General features: G+C 35.8%; 1 protein-coding gene across 1 annotated transcript in view; it reads right to left on the bottom strand.

The window, feature by feature from the left end:
• The window catches only part of PDZD8 (PDZ domain containing 8), a 74,809-nt gene that overhangs the window by 7,509 nt on the left and 50,367 nt on the right, over positions 1–16,933 (bottom strand). The gene's annotated exons all lie outside the window — the stretch shown is intronic.

The raw sequence follows: 16,933 nt of genomic DNA, 5'->3' as shown, positions 1-16,933 counted from the left end.
AGGAAAGGCAATACATGGCTCATCTTTGCAAAAAGCCCCAGTTCTAACAAAGCCACAACTAAACATAACCTCATCATCTATTTTACTGGGAAGAAGTTTTGTTAAAAGGAGCACTGAACCACCAATCTAGGTATCACTTTCAATATAACCCATTTGCATTATAAAATCCATTACTACAAGTAGCTGTTCAGTAGTCTCTACAAAAAGGTGTTTGGGGTGAGAAAACTATTATGTGCTTACACATTGCTAAAGCATATTTCGAACAAATCTAAATTAACAATAGCCTAAGAAGTTTCTTCAAAGACTCAAAACCCTTTCCTTATATTTAGCTTGCAAGATAAATACAAGATAAAATTTAACTCACTAATCTCAAATATCTTATTCTTAAAAAAAAAAGACTGAGGTGCAATCTCTGTAGTAGAGTTTCATCCCACACTCACACACAGATCTCAATTTGGAAGTCCCTATTGAAGAATATATCTAGGTAGTGGTGAATTGTTTACAGACCTCAGTGTCTGGAGATCTTTGGCAACTTTTTTTTCTTAAAGACTGTCCTTAATATACTTTTTCTTTTTTCCTAAAGGACTGTTTCAAATGACTGTCTACTATCATTCCACCAAAGTATATTCTGTCTATTTGGAAGGGGAACTCATAGTCTATGTTTCAGCTCCAGGGACAGAAATTTAATTTGCTTTTTTGAGTCCCAAGAACAGGGAGACAGACATTGTTTGTAGAAAACCTCCATAGGAAATCTTCTATTTGGTTTCAATTTACTGAGTTTAGGTAGACAGTCTTCTCCTCCATCCTTCTGCATTTACTTTGTTGCTATTCAGCTGTCGATGTTTGAACTGTCTGGAGTTGATCCTCCTCTTTTGAGGATGTGTTCGTTTGCTTAGTTTTGTACAATGGCTTTCCACAGATGAAGTGGATTACTTCAGTACATGACTCGCCTTGGCTGCATGGCTTTCACTCCTTTCCTATAATCTTAATAGCACCACATCTTGTTTTTTTGTTAATTGTTGTTTGGTTCTTTATAGAAATAAAAATGCTACACTACTTAACAGTTTGCTTAAGAACAGCATTGAGTTTGAAGAAGCAGACTTGCATTAACTTTATAAGCTTTGTTCTTAATTTTCCACATTTCTCACAGTCACTTCAACATAATATTTTCTCTCAAACTTTGTTAACATCTATTGTGAATACCCAATAATGTATATAATAACAACAAGACCAAATATAAACTTAATTGCAGTTCAAGACTCAAGGTTCTTCTATAATAGAAACAGTAAATAGTTGCCTACAGAAACAACTGTGGTAAGGGGTTTTTTTTGTTTGTTTTGGTTTTGGGTTTTTGTGTTTGTTTTTTTTTTTTAATTAAGGCCATTGCCATTTACACCAAAGAAACTCTGATACATAATTAAATTAAAAAACAAAAACAAAAACAAAACACTTAACTGTTAAGAAACAGAGAAAAGTATTAAAAATACCTGTGGAAGAAAAGAGAAACTTTTTTTAAAGAAAAAATTACTCTTCTGCTTTAGTCCTTTATTTATATATAATGTGGCTTTAAGTTAGCAATTCACAAATGTTGCACATGCTGTACGGAAGCAAGATGAACAATTACTACAATTTCAAACAACCCTAGTTGAATATTTTAACTGTCAAAAACACAAATGGCATGAATTTGCTGTGGCAGCATGCAAACCTGCAACAAAAACTCCTTCTAAAAATCACTCCTCCACGCTATGTAGCTCTGCATATTATTATCAAACAACGAGGAGACCATTATTTCTGAGATTTGCTACAGAGTCTAAGTACTCAAATCTCAATTTTCCTATGATGGTTCCTTTGAAAGTCTTGCTCTAAATGATTAAGGTTGGAAAAAGATTTTCAAATCTGTGTTTGAATAGATAACGAAACTATCATAATGAAGATCAGAAAGTAAACTCCCACTTAAGGAACGTTGACAAACATGAATATTACAAAGGACTAAAAAGCAAACTATAACCATTTTTTTCCCCTAACTTTTGTTAGTCCACTGAAATATAAAGCTCTTTAGTGAGAGAATTTCAGGAAAGAAATGGATGCTTAGACAGAATGGTGGAGGAAAAAAAACCAAACAGGATGATTTTCCTCTTAACACTAAGTTATTCTGGCCATTTAATTACGCTCCTTTAGGGATACATCTATTTTGATGATATATAGTTTCTTCTGAAATGTAACATTAGTTCTGGATCTTAACACCCAGAACTGGAGTTAATTAAGACAAAATGTTTTAAAGTCATGGCTCATCCAAGATGCATAGTCTGTTAGTTTTGCATCACTGTAGAAGAAACATCGCTGTAAGTTTGTTTACAACATGAGATAACTCTTGTGCAATCAGTCTTTGAGCAGATCTGAAAAACATCCAACTACTAAAGGAAGCTAGCTATCCTAACACTTTTGCAGGAGTTACCTCCTGCAAATCTACTTTCTTTTACAGTCGGATCCATTCAAAGAGTGGCACAAAGAAGTGATAAGATTTCTAAAGACCCATTCTTCAGAAAGCAACAAGCCTTATTTGAAACAGAATGTCAGAAGGAAAACAAGAGCTGGTACTGCAACATCTAGCATTTTGAAGACTGGCAGCAATGACCTCTAACCATTGTTAGTACTTGCATTGATGGCAAACTGCGTGATGAGCATATATGGGGAAGGGCATAATTACACAGTAAAAAGGAAAAAACATGTTACCAAAAGCTTTCTTACAGTTTGTCAGTACAGACCCTCATCCTTTTGAGCTTCCTTTGAATCCAAGGACTACTTTGAGCAGATCTCAATAGTGGATGACTTAACAATGAAAATATTCTCTACTTTAAAAGACTAGAAACCTCCGAGGTGATCCCCAACATTTCACCCTTCCCTCCTCCCCCACGGCAAGACCACATAAAAGAAACGAGGGACAGCTGGGACCAGAGACACTTAGGTATCTCTGAACATTTGGCTCCCATGCAAGGACACCGACCACAGATTACAGCACGTATGACTCACTGATGGTGAGGAGACTTCCAATATTCTAGCCGTATCTGATGTAAAGCTGTTTTTGAAAGGAGAGCGCCTTTGAACATAACAAGCAAAGTTCATCTCAACTTTTTATTAACTTTGGCACAATCACAAGCTTTCTCACGAAGTAAACTGGTTTTATTTATCAACCCAAACCAGATGAATAGTTTCCTTGATTTTTCTTTCTGGCAACTCCAAGTTTCACCAAATGATAACACCACCAGTGTCCCACGCTAGCTGCAGTGCAGGTAAACACTGTTTCAAACTCAAACACCCCACACCCCAGAAGCACGCTCACAAAACCAAGCATCTTCGTATACCCAGCACAGCCACTTCATGCCTTTCTGCCTCTCCCTCAAATTAAAACTTCATAATAATATGAAGAGCCAAAGATGTACTGGAACATGAAACATCAGAAGGACAGAAATCAGCTAAATGACACAGAGGTTAGAAGAAAATTGCTGGTAATGAAAGTACATTTATTATCAAGGAAGCTTGCTGCAAGGGAGGAAAGAAAAAAAGACAGCTGTGCCTAGCAGAAAGGGAAATTTTAACTAACTAGCTATACCATATTAAAGCAAGTTTATTTTAAATTGATCTAATTAATAGCTCTGTTTTACTAGTTCCTGTATAAGGAGCAAGACAAAGCAGATAATACTACTTGCTTGTCAGTGACAGGCATACATTGAGTAATTTATATTGAAAGAGTTAGAGCTAAACTGTCATAGAACTTAGAAAATGTACCTTTTTAAAAAAAAGGTAAGCAACCCCCAGACTATTTATGAAATACTTGCTCAGATTAAGATGCAACAGAACAGGAATGACTATCTTTGGAAAAAATGAAAAGAAGTAATTTCCTTAGTGTTTTATTAGTCAAGAAAAAAAACCCAAGGAGAGGACACAAGATGTCCATTCACTTTAAAATTAATAAAACATTTTGATGTGGGGCTGTGAATGCCCGACTCTTACAAGACAAAGTCTATAAGCACTCATTTCACAGTACAGGCTTCAGTTCATTTATATGCATCGGTGGATGAGCCACTGCAGAGCATAACCCCACCACTACTTTCAGTTCAATATTGGAAGTATGCTCTAGAAATATAATGCAGCAGAAAATTATGTTGTGTCTCATAGCCTTTCCTTACCTCAGCCTTGTTGTTCTGAAAGCCTAGCAGATGTCGGATGTCAGTGAAAATCAATTTTTCCAACCTTTAACATACTGATAACTGAGCTCCACAGCTACACAGTGATCATTCAGAAGTTTATAGCTTGCTAATACCATTTAAATGGCCAAATATTTACACGAGTGTCAATACAGGATGCAGTTTTAATCTTCAAATACTTCATTAAATTTGCAAATGCAAAGGGATGATAAATAAACATCCCTCTTATAGGCAAGAGACAAATGTGATGCCATCTCATTTACTATTTGCTTCCAAACCTGTACCTACAAAGTTAGGTTATTTTTGAATACAGAGGTAAGGATGTCATCAGTAATACTGTAGTCTCGTAACTACAATGTAAGTTAACATTAGAATTAGCACTTCCATTCAGAATTTTTAAGACCAGACAGAATAATGTCCATCAATAAATATGGAGATTACAACATCTGGAAAAGTATGTATGACAACCTCTTACTAGTAATGCAACATCATTCAGCTAAACTTTAAAAACTATTAGATGCACACAAAAACAAAAAGGCACAAAAATTAAGCCACAGCATGATAATTAGAGCATAAGACTTTTGCTTTTAAACCAAATTACTTATTTTCAGGAACGAAAAAGGAAATTGTTTTTTGAAAGCTTTATTTGACTCTGTAACTAATATTCCATATTTGCTTAACTATTTGTAAGCATTAACATAATAAAGCTTTATTAGAATTTAGTAAGCATGTCACATTCTTTTGAATACAAGCTAAGAAAAGCTTGATCACCCAAACATATAAGAAATCTTATTTCATTGACTTCACATCAACTAAAGAATAATATTTTTACAAATATTTTTTTATTCCCTATCAGTGGTATGTAACATGCTGTATGTATCACAAATTGACACCATGTCAGTGCTGTACTGTAGATAAAAACCTTATTTTTTTTCCAACCTGTCAGAGTTACTACAGTGGATCTTAGGTATTCTTGCAAGGTATGGTCTAATATGTTTTGGGGAAAAAGAAGAGATAATGTCTATGAATATGCCTGTGAAGTACTACATTCTTCTAGACAACCCTGCATGCTGAGAGGAAAGGAAGGAATATTTCATGTAAAAAAAAAATTAAAGTACAAAACTAGGAAGCAGTTCCTTCTATTCTGAAGACTCAAATATTTGTATTATTAAAAAAATGTTTTTGGCATATATCTTTAAAATATGGACTTTTACATTATTGCTTTTTTCAACCTTATTATTGAATGCAGTCATTATATATGACCTGCAGAGTGAAGTGATTGCTAGATTACGTATATGGGCTAGAGGAGACAGTGAAAGGAAACAGGTATCACCAATCTCACGATACACTCCTTAGTAACACTAGACTCAAAGGAAAAAAGGGAATTTTTTTTAATGTTCTGGAAGGATTTCCATCTATGCTTTAGAGTAGGAGTAAGTGTTTTTCTTCTCTTTGTGACACAGCCCCAAAGCCCAAAACTACAGGGCCGGAGCAGCACAAGCCTTTTCCAACCTATTCTCCAGCCCTGCATTCCATGTGGCAGGATAACCCCTGAAGTGTTCCGAGGAAACTGTCAAGAAAACAATCTTGCATAGAAAGTGTGTGATGCAGACCTTGACCAAGGAATCCGTGATGACAGAAACACTTTCATTTCCCAGGCATAGAGAAAACTCCCACCAACAGAAAGTGAAGAAAGTTTTCTGAACATTTGAGAGCTAGCCTTGTTCTTGGGATGCTTAAATAGTTCAGCAGTCAATAAAGTATGTACTGATCATCAACAATAAACTGTGTTCACTATTATGCCTTATATGTATGTAGGTGTGTTGATACATACGTACATTCACACAGTTGCACAGAAAGCCATAAACTTGTTAAATAGGCTGGGATTCCCAAGCGACTCCCTGGTTAGTATGCATTCAAATATACTGCAAAAACAGATACAGACCCAAAAAAGAACAAACCCAGGAATTGGCTACCTAAAGTTGGACATGTGCCTCCATCTCCTTAATCTTTATATTTCCTTTAGCAGGTTCAGATGTGTGATAACATGCTGACAGAAGATTAAAAAAAAAAGAAAAAATCAAAAGCTACATTAGTATTTATAGAGTAACTAGACTATACAATGTGACAAACAATGAAAAGAAAGGAAATAATCTCTAATAAATTAACTCTACATAGCAAATTGACTCTTTTTAATATTTATTTTCCTCCCCACTAGAAACGGGCATTAATCACAAACGACTATTAAGAAAAAGGTTGAAGGTAATCTAATGCAGAAGATTAGATTCTTTTACTGTGAAGTATTACATTCTTCTAGACAACCCTGCATGCTGAGAGGAAAGGAAGGAATATTTCATGTAAAAAAAAAAAATTATATCCTGGCTACTTAAAACATCAGTACACATCACAACTAGAAGCAACACTGTATTCTAAGAAACCAACATATACTAGGAAACACATTTACAAACTTGGAGATTAGTTTACTTATTTGTGGATTAATTTTTTCAAATTGTTCATAAAATGTGTTTCCTAAGATTGCTGGAATAAAAATCTGACTTTTATTGTTTCCATAATTGAAGCTAAATCTTAAAATATGAAGTTGTTACTGTTCCAAAATCTGTATCAAGACTTCTATGACAATAATTAACATACTCTTCTTGCTATGTGATGCTTATCCATACCAAAGAAACATACACCTTTAATATCAGATTTGGTTGAAAGTTTTAATGTATTTTTCCCCACATTCCCAGCTTTACATTAATTCAGTTAATTTCAATAAACATGAATTGATTCCCCCCCCCATTTTTTTTTAATATCTTGCCAAAACATATTAGACAAATACATTGAATGAACATGTATTTGTTCTAGATATACTAGAATAGGGGGTAGGTGAGAGCTTGGGGTTTTTTTGTTTTTTTTTCAAAATTACTTAATTTATAAATATATTTAAACATTTAAAAATATATATATATGAATAAATCTTTCAATAAGAAATTAAAAGGAAAATATCTGCTGCGTATGAAAAATTCATTTGTCAAACAGCAGTCCTGAAGATCCAAATCATTGTTCTTGCACAATTCATTTTACAGTCCACAACTGAGCAACTGCCAAAAAGACATCCTTCTGCCCATTTTGCTTGGAAGAAGAAAGTTGACAGAAATCCTTAAAAACTTAACATGCAAAACCAAGATAAGTTTGGAAAAGCTAACAACTGCAGAATGAGCTTTCACCATAAGTAGATACCACCAATAAAAAGAAAACTTCATGGCAAGCAGGACTGAGTTACAGTGAATATAAAAATATGAAAGTTTTATCAGACATCTGTCTCCACAGGGGTATTATGCAATTTATTTAGGTGCCTAACCACATTTTCTTAATCCATCCTACACCACCTAGTTTGATAGTTAAACCATCCCTTGCCTCTACCCAATGTTCACTGTAGTGTTTGCAGTGGGTTTCTGGAGCAGGCTGATCCTTCACATTTTAGACAATTTTAATTACTTGCTTTTTGCTTTGCTTCGTGTTCTGCTTTCCTCCACTGCAGCTCTTACTCTGCTCTGAAAACCCATGACTCTAAAGAGGCTTTTTTTGGACAGCTATGTGAGTATGTGGCAGCCGTTCACTTGCCTAATCTGTTGTCCAGTAAAAAAGTCAACCTTTTACAGTGATGACCTTTCACACCAAAAAACTCTGAACAATGCATTCTGTCTTGAAAACAGTCTTCATCAGTAAAACAAAGGAATCAGCCAACACTCAAAATCATCTTGAGACTGACTATTCACACAATTTTTCCAGTACAAATATCTGCAATATCAGAAAATGTTCTTCAGCTTGTGTAGTTTTATTCAATATTGTCAGTTTTGCAATTACTGCATTTTTATAGATACACATTTGCATTCTATATCATATCAGCTGAAAATGCTTGCAGATTGGAGTATACATAACCAACTGAAACACCAATTACTAACTGACAAATCAGGTACCGATGGCACTACTGATCATTCATACCGTACATAGCTTTATGGGACTGGTTACACCTTTGTGCCTTTTTGGGTGTCACTGAATGGATACTAAAATCATTAGCTTGTGGACTCTTCATGTTTCCTTGAAAGGAATTTTATAAATTACCTACTTCTAATGCAATGGACTGACTCAGGCATTCATCCACCATCATGAGTACCTCTGCAAGTTTAGTGTGACTGCCACAGGCTTCTCAAAGAGAGCTCTGACCACTGATTAAAGCAGAGGAATTACACAGTCATTTCAAAAGGTACAGTTTAAGTTCAAATGCTAGAAAATAAAGCATTCAGAGAGAAGTTAAGAAAGAAACACTGGAGTCCTAATAGCACTGGACCTTTTAAAGACCTTTAAGTTGTGAAAAACTCAGTCCCAGAAAGAGACTTTTTTTTTAAATTGTAGTTACTGTTCTCCCACTCACCAGATGATGCACATGACCTACACACCAGTTTTCCATTTCTCCCCTTCGCTAAGAGCAATAAATAACAAAACCAACCAACCCCCCACCCCCACCCCCGCCAAAACACCTTTGCCTTCAAAAGACATTTACTGGCATCTGGAAATGGCCAGTAAATTATCAGTTCTTATGCTCTCCTGCAACTAAAACATAGAAATGTACATGCTGACTTTAAACCTGTTAGTCTGTATTCTGATGTCAAAGCGGTTGGCACAAGATGAATTAGCCTACTCTGAGTTTGATGTTGAGACAGCACTAAATCTTAGTACAGATAAGTTGGTACTGCCGAGTTATTTCGGGTATATCAATACTATAGTGCTGTACTGCAGTGTGGACCTACCTTCACTTGCTTTGAGAGTGTCTAAGATTTTTACTATTCTCCACTGTTTTTAATCTCTTCTTGTCTGTTTCAGTATCTTTAAGCATAACAGAATTTTCTCCAAGCTATACCGGAAACAGTTTTTAAGGGACAGAATTTCCCATTAATGGGTACGTCACATTTCAGCCATCCCAATTAATAAAATAAAAAAAAAATTAAAAAATTAAGTGCAGCACACACTTCCTATTTAAACAATCAGATCACATTATTAATGAAAGTCTGTACAGCAAATGTGTCACAGAAAGAGAAATCAGGCTTATAAGCAATGGACTCACTACCTCTGCTTCCTTAACAAGGTCTGGAATAGTCAGCAGCTTTGCTTTTTGTTGAATATTAGGAACAACAGATTTTTAATGACAATAAAACAGTGAAAAAAATGTAAGTGGGATGTTAGACCTTTTGCTGTTAATTTTTCCAGCTATGTGAATTGTGGTCTGTGCATGGGGAGACAACTATCTCAGATGGAGGTTGCAGTTTCCATGTTTGGTTGTTTTTACTTTTGGGAAGAAGCATATTTTGGATAAATTTCTTGAGATTTTTTTTACTAGTCATCATATATAGCAAGCCAGTGGGAGTGGGTCTCATTATTTTCTGTTCTACATGATATCTTATAAAAAACAAAAAATACAAGTTACAAAATACGATGGTACTTTCATTCTGAAGCAAGTTATATATTGGACCAAGATCATATTTAAAGTAATAATTAAGGCCACAATACTGCAAGTGTTATGCACATGTCTAACTTCACCATCATACACTATTTGTCTGAAATAAATGTGACAATTCATGGTAGTAGTTAAACATCTGCATGTCTGCCTGATGAGCACTAACAACATTTGACATCAGCAAAATCCAGAACAGCCTAGTTACTGAACAAAATAAGGAACTACATCTTATTTTCGTCAGTTCTTCTGACACATTGCAGGTAGTCTTTGACTAAGCTACTACTAAAAAGTGTACTTTCCAATTGTACGGTGAAACAGGTTATGTGACATGCAAAAAGTAAACTGTTCAGCAATTATCATGAATTGCTGAGGCATTCTTACTAAACAGCAATTACAGGAGTTGAATGGAGAAGTTAAAGACAAACAAGGCAGCAGAAAACCTGCATTTAGCTTCAAAGAGTCAGAAGCAGATAAAATGCAGACCTTCAGTTTTACATGGAGCTCTTCTTTGGAGAGCTATTTAGTACAAACACCACTGTGGCTCTTCTTTAAGTGCTCTTACTCACTGACATCGTTTTAGTCTTTATTAAACCCAACTGTGATGATTTCCTTTGGCCCTGAAAAAATGGAAAAGATTTTTTTTTTTCTCCAAATCTTGTATCACCATTTATGTCTGGTAGAAAAAAGGTTTCCTCCAATATTGCTTAAGCATGACTCAGTCATCATGTAAGTATTTAGTAAAAATCTCAGGTATTCTAATAGCAAATACTGAAATAAGGTCTGCAATGCAAATTACAGATAAAGGAGATTAATGAGAACATAAAAGTTTATGCACTATGCATATGTGCATACGAGAGAAAGGTCAACTCAGGGTTTTGTTCATCTCAGATGGAAGCAAAAAAAACCCAACATTCAAGTGTATCCATTAAAGGCAAACCCTCTAAACCAGCTAGCAATTACTTATATTTATCTTGGAAGTACCTAATTAATAGTGATGAAACAGTTACTGTTAATCATCATGTAATAAATTCAAAATATTAGACTATCAGGTAGAAGTTCTTTATAATGGAAATAATATTCATGGTGAAGAGTCATCTTCTCCACACAGAGAAACTGCTTGACAATTCTGACTATCGTACCCAGCAGCATTAACCACCTGATTACTGACATGGATATCACCATCAAAACTAAAAATATGAAAAGTTATTATCCACTGTAGTTACAGTAACATGCACCACAGATGCTAGTTTCCATGGAAATAAAATACACAATACTACTTTCTAATGCATACAAATCATAACCCTTAGATCTCACTAATGGGCTTAGAAGTCACATTTTATAGGGCTTAAAAGTTACATTTCTGAAGGAAAAAAGTTGATGGAAAGAGTAAGTGCATTATTTATAGGTTGATTTTATTCTGGAGCAGAAGTGGTTTTTTTAGAGCAACAGCAATGCTAATTGCAGAGTTACATCTGGAGTACAGTGCATCTTCTGAAATGAGCAGGAGCTTCATAAATACTCCTTGCCTGGGAATCTTCAGCAAAGGACTGGGATTTGAGAGCAGAATCACTGCTCTGAGGATGAGCTTGGTGCTGCCAGAGGCAGGGGCAGGGCCAGGGAGTAACGGCAGTCCCAGGAGAGGCCAAAGCAGCAGGCACAGCACTAGTCTTCCCAGCTCTCCCCCAGCCCTGCAGCCTGGCTGACCCCTCACGCTACCCTCAACTCTAACAGGATTATCAGATTAAGTTTTGTACCAGAGTTGAGGAAATCAAGTAGTGTCATTTCTTATTAAAGATTGACATAACTAACAATTACTTATACAATAGTGTGCAAAAAAAATGTTTAAAAAGCATACTCTAACAAACAAAACATTATAATTTCAGGTGACACAAATTACACCCTTAGCAATAACAGTCAAAGCAACAGGGTCCTCAAATGTACCTAGAACCAACGTAATTATACAATTTGAAATATCACAGGACTTAAGTGAACACAATGTGTGTACTGCATAAACATACCAACTTCTTGACAACTGTTAACATTTCTCATCAATATTAATGGTTGGATGGCTATTAAAGAAAAGCACAAGCCTGAATAATATCCTGCATGACCTGATCATTTTTCAGACTCCTACGTTCCCACAGAACTAGTTAAACCCAAAGGAACTACAGCAGATGTAGTAAAATGATTCGTCATCATAACAGCTCTTCAGAGATTAAATAGAAGATCTGTCTGTATCAAAGGAAAGTTCCTGTTCCATACAACCCCCTAACCCCACCCTTTGTCTGGTAAAACCAGAAGATCACTTTTCTTCTGAAATTCTACATTACCAAGGCCAGAAGAGATGAGGATTTATATCTAGCTTATTCTGAATAATTGCTGTAAGAAGGCCAAGGTTTCGTATATAACAATCTTTCTCTACATAGAAAGGCAGCCAAACCACACTGAGTTGTTTTCAATTAAGTTTGGACAAAACACTGCAGTATAAACACACAACTATATAACCAGTAAAGATTTCCACGACCATACATCTATTTCTGGTTATTTTGTTGAACACATCACATCAAATCAATTTATTTATGGTTATAGGGCACAAGTCACTGCCAGGCAGCAAAACAGCAGCTCAATGTCACATCTAATTAGTATCTCCAAGACAACAGCACACCTAGAAGCCAGATTTTCATACTGTTACCAGTCATCACTTATAAAAATTGCCACAACTATTAAACTGAAAAACATCTTCACACCAACAAAGTCAAATACTGGCAATTCACTTTGCAAAAGAAATCAATACCTAGATACATTTGCTTTGCACTTGAAAAATACTCTAGATTCCCCTCCCCCCTCAACACACAAAGATCACTTCCCAATATATCCAAAGAATGATTTAGAAACTGGATATTAGCTGTAAATTGGAATCAACACACTATCCAACTTTGCAGCCTAACTTCTACAAATGTTTCGTGAAGATCCGAAGGTCTTAATCTTTCATAGAATCATAGAGGGGTTTGGCTTGGAAGGGACCTTCATGTTGCAGCTTTCTCTCCATATAATCAATGTGATCATATAGTTGACTAACAAAAATGTAGGATTTTTGTCCTATAATTAATAATAATAATAATCCTATAATTGGATATCTGAGTGACAATAAAACAGAATTGGTATAACACTACTTAGATAAAGAGCTGAATATCCTCCATTTCTAGGCTATGAAAAAGCTTTATTACAATGGAAGTCCAAAAAACAAAACAAACAAAAACCACTTAGCTATGCCACAAAGATTTCTGTTAAACATTTGAGGCTGGGATTGTGCATTACCACGAGGCTTAGTCACGATTCTGGCAGGAATCTCTCCCATAATTTACCTCCCCCCATTATTTCTGGAGGTAGCAGAACATAGGAGTTCTCCAGAAACCAATTTTAGACCCCAAACCACTAATACTGAAGCATGCAAAAGTGCTAAAAGAAAAATACTCTTCTAGAAACAGCTTATTAGGAGTGAAAAAAAAAAAATTACAAGAGGAGCAGGACACTACCCATAATGGAAGTAAAAGTTCATTCTTTTTGACTGTTGTGTGGTTATTTTTTTTTTTTTTGGGGGGGGGGGGAGTGGGTGTTGTTTTTCTGTTTGTTTGGGTTTTTTTAAAGTATCTTCTAGCTTAGGGAAGTAATATATTCCAATTCCTCATTTCCCTATCATAAGGTAAGTGAAAGAATGAATAGGAAATTATGTCAAGCTTAAAAACAACTTCTTTTGCTTCAGCACTCACTATAACTTCATATACGTTGGTTTTATGCTCTATTATTTTTAAATTAGCAACAGATCTTATTGATAGCTGGTGAAATATATAAGAAAAATACCCAGCAGATTTCATAATGCAACATATTTCTACTTCCCTTTCTCCCTTCTCTCCTCTGCCACCAGAAACAGGGCTTACTTGGGACTGCAACCAATTACCTTCCCCAAAGAATTTACAACTCACTCATTTAATTTAAAAACGAACGAAGAATTAGTCAATATCATAGAATGCCTGCGGAAAAAATGTATTTGAAAAAATAAATCATACTGAGCAAGGGGGGAGAAGACTGTCAAATGCACATGCATGACAGAAATTGTCCTTAAGTAGATCTTACTTATTCACTTAAAAGTGGTAAATATTTGTAAGGTGGTAAATATCTTTCTACATATTACAGGGACAGAATCTGTATCAGTTCTGAAACCATGAGTTGTTTCTTTGATTTCTTGACTTAAGTATGAATAATTCAGTTTACTTAATGATGTGAATGAGCTTTATCAAACAAAAAAAAATTTAAAAATTGCATCCAAGAAGTTGGTTAAAACAGTCTGTGTGATACAATTTGACTACCTGGTAGCAGGCCATAGTACTATACTTTCTTGACCATCACTGTAAAGCTGTTGGTGGAGCAGCCCAAAAAAGTCACTGTTCATAAATGGCACATTCAATACTAAGTATTCAAAGTCTGAGGTTTCTCTTTTAAATTGATACTTTTTTAAAGATTGGATTTGAAAACCTACAGGTTTAAGAGATTAGAGCTCTATAGAAAAAACAAACATGCAGTGTCATGAATGATGAAATACATTACAGTAAAAAAAGGTAAAAAAGATAAAATATAGCAAAGCTTCAGGATACAAAGTTACAAACTTAGTCATTAACTTGCTCCCAATTTGTTATACAGTCACTTAACTCCAACCATAGGTCATGAGAAGAAGAGATGTGTTAACTCAAAATTGTTTGCTTTTATAACCTCTGCAACACACTAAAAAGCCTAAGAAAAAAGTACCTGAGAAATCATATTCAGTCGGAGTTGGCAGGGGGAGGGAGCAAAAACACTGCATATGTAGACATGGGGAGGGAAAAGAGGATGGAGATAGAAAAAAGTTAGATCTGGATTGGAGAACTGCAGTCTGCAAGTCCATGGGTGTGGTACTATGGCAAAACACTCCTAATTTTCCCATTCCCATGACCTCTGATTATTAAACTTCATTAATTTACATCAACTACCAAGAAACCCATAGCTTAAACTCAGATTTTCAACTACCTATTCGTGTACAATGTTACGCTTAGGTAGAGACCGCCATGCGTGTATTACAATATATTTAGAGACAGGTATGAAGAATTGTCTTCTTTGCACGACAAAAAAAAAAGACAATTTGGGGAGCTAAAAAAGCAAAACTATCAGTGCACTGCTTTATTTTTTTTACTTAGGAGTCTGTTAGCCCACAATGCCAGAAGAAAATCATATTGAACAAACGTGTGTTCATCATGCACAGCTTGCCCTTGATGAACTCTTGAAGTTCACAAAAATAGCCTTTGACTTACATACTTTAATACCGTTTGAACAAGCGCATTGCAAGATAATTAAACCTGAGGTAATTCTACACTGCTAAGTCATACAAATACCAAAATGAACTGTAGTTTAGATATTTTCAGCAGAAGCACCACTGATTTTTTTTTTTGCCATTTTCATACAAGGACACATTTCTGAGTTGAACTGCAAACAGTATTTTGCATACAAAGTAGTCCAAGGTTAAAAAAACAGCATGCAAGGATCGTAACTTGTATACGATGACCAAAATCAAGTAATATGTTGCTTATAATTATCGAAAGAGCTATGGTTTGATTACCTGGAGAGTGAACGTGCTTGCTTCCATGGAGAATGTATGGGTTTTTGTAAGGACCCTTCTCCATGGCAGCTGACTGCTGCAGTTCACCTGCAGGTTAAACACAGCCCTGATGGGAACAAGTGGACAGATCCACCCCTGCCCAAAGGTCAGTGGAGAGAGACAGGGGTGGTCCCACCGCAGCACCCTTGGCACTCCCGCAGCGGCAGGACCCTCTCAGCAGCCAGGCCGCCCCACTGGGGCAGGTGTCCCCGCTGTGGTGTGGGGGCTGAGAGCCAATTCACTCCTACAGAAAGCCAGAGCTTTTTACCCAGGCTTGCTGCGGCTTTATGTTGTTGGGGGAACACAAATAGCAAAGCTCTAATGACGACACAAGGCTAACAGAGGGACTAGAGCCAAGCTGGACTGCCTCCTTGGTTTAAGTCTCTGCCTGGTTAAATACTCACTTTTTTTTCAACAGAAGTCCAAATCCACAGATTTTACAAATCACTGTGCTTTCTTCAAAGAAAAAAAGCATTATACAGGTATACAGATATTCACAGGGATATAAAGAGGGAGACAGATATCTAAATATGAGGATAAGACCCTTTGAATGAATGATGAGGCTTTGAAATGGATATCAAACTTATGCCTCCAGACTTAAGTGACACTCACTCGACATAACTACCTCAACACAGCGTGGCTAAATATGATTTTCTGAAATTGTTAAATAACAAAAAATTGCAATACTAACAACAACTAACAATTAAAAATTAATCCTTACACTAGGTAAGACCCCTAGCCAACAGTCACATTATACCAAGTATTCAAGATAAATGGCAGCAATACTCAGAGAATGAACTAAATATATGTTGCGGGAAGGAGTGAAGTGATAGACAGATACTCAAAAAAAGCACGTCTGCATGTACAGCGCACTCATTCAAGTTTTGCATATCAGCTATACTCTCTCTGTTACAGAAGGCATTGCTTTGAAGTGTTTCTGGCCAACTGATTGCTGAATGAGCAGGCAGCTAGTAGCTTTCTCAACTGCTATTCTTTCCTTAATAAATGATACGTAGAAATGTATGATACCGATAGATAGATAAAAGGATGACCACACACTTCAAGTTCATGATCTATTTGCAAAATCTTCTCTTCAGTAATGATAGGTTAACCATTGCTCTCCTATTTTGGGTTTATGCTGTTGCCTCAATAGAAATTCCACCTTTAAAAGAAATATATAAAAATCAATCTATTCTATTGACAATAGAATTTATACTCCTGCACTTTGCATTTAGCAATACATAACACTTGAAACTTACCTAGTAATCTGTAGGACTGCTAGATGCCAGCCACCAAGAAGCACACAGCAAGAAAAAAAAATCTGGCTTTCAAAAGGATGCAGAAGAATTCCTTTCAGAAGTTGGTAAAGTTACTCTCCAGTAAAATGTAAAAATAAAAAAATAAGAAAGAGTGCCAAGTTTCAATGTCAAAGATTTATTTTCTGATATAGACAGAAAAGCGGTAAAAGGAAGGAATTTGCTTGCACCTCTCCTGTTCTACTACTGCTTTGCTGAGGCGGCGGCC

This window comes from Pygoscelis adeliae, unplaced genomic scaffold (genome assembly GCF_000699105.1).
Source record: "Pygoscelis adeliae isolate BGI_AS28 unplaced genomic scaffold, ASM69910v1 Scaffold4, whole genome shotgun sequence".
NCBI classification, from domain to species: Eukaryota; Metazoa; Chordata; class Aves; order Sphenisciformes; family Spheniscidae; genus Pygoscelis; species Pygoscelis adeliae.
The sequence above is the reverse complement of the archived record's forward strand: the minus strand, read 5'-3'. Positions and strand labels throughout refer to the sequence as shown.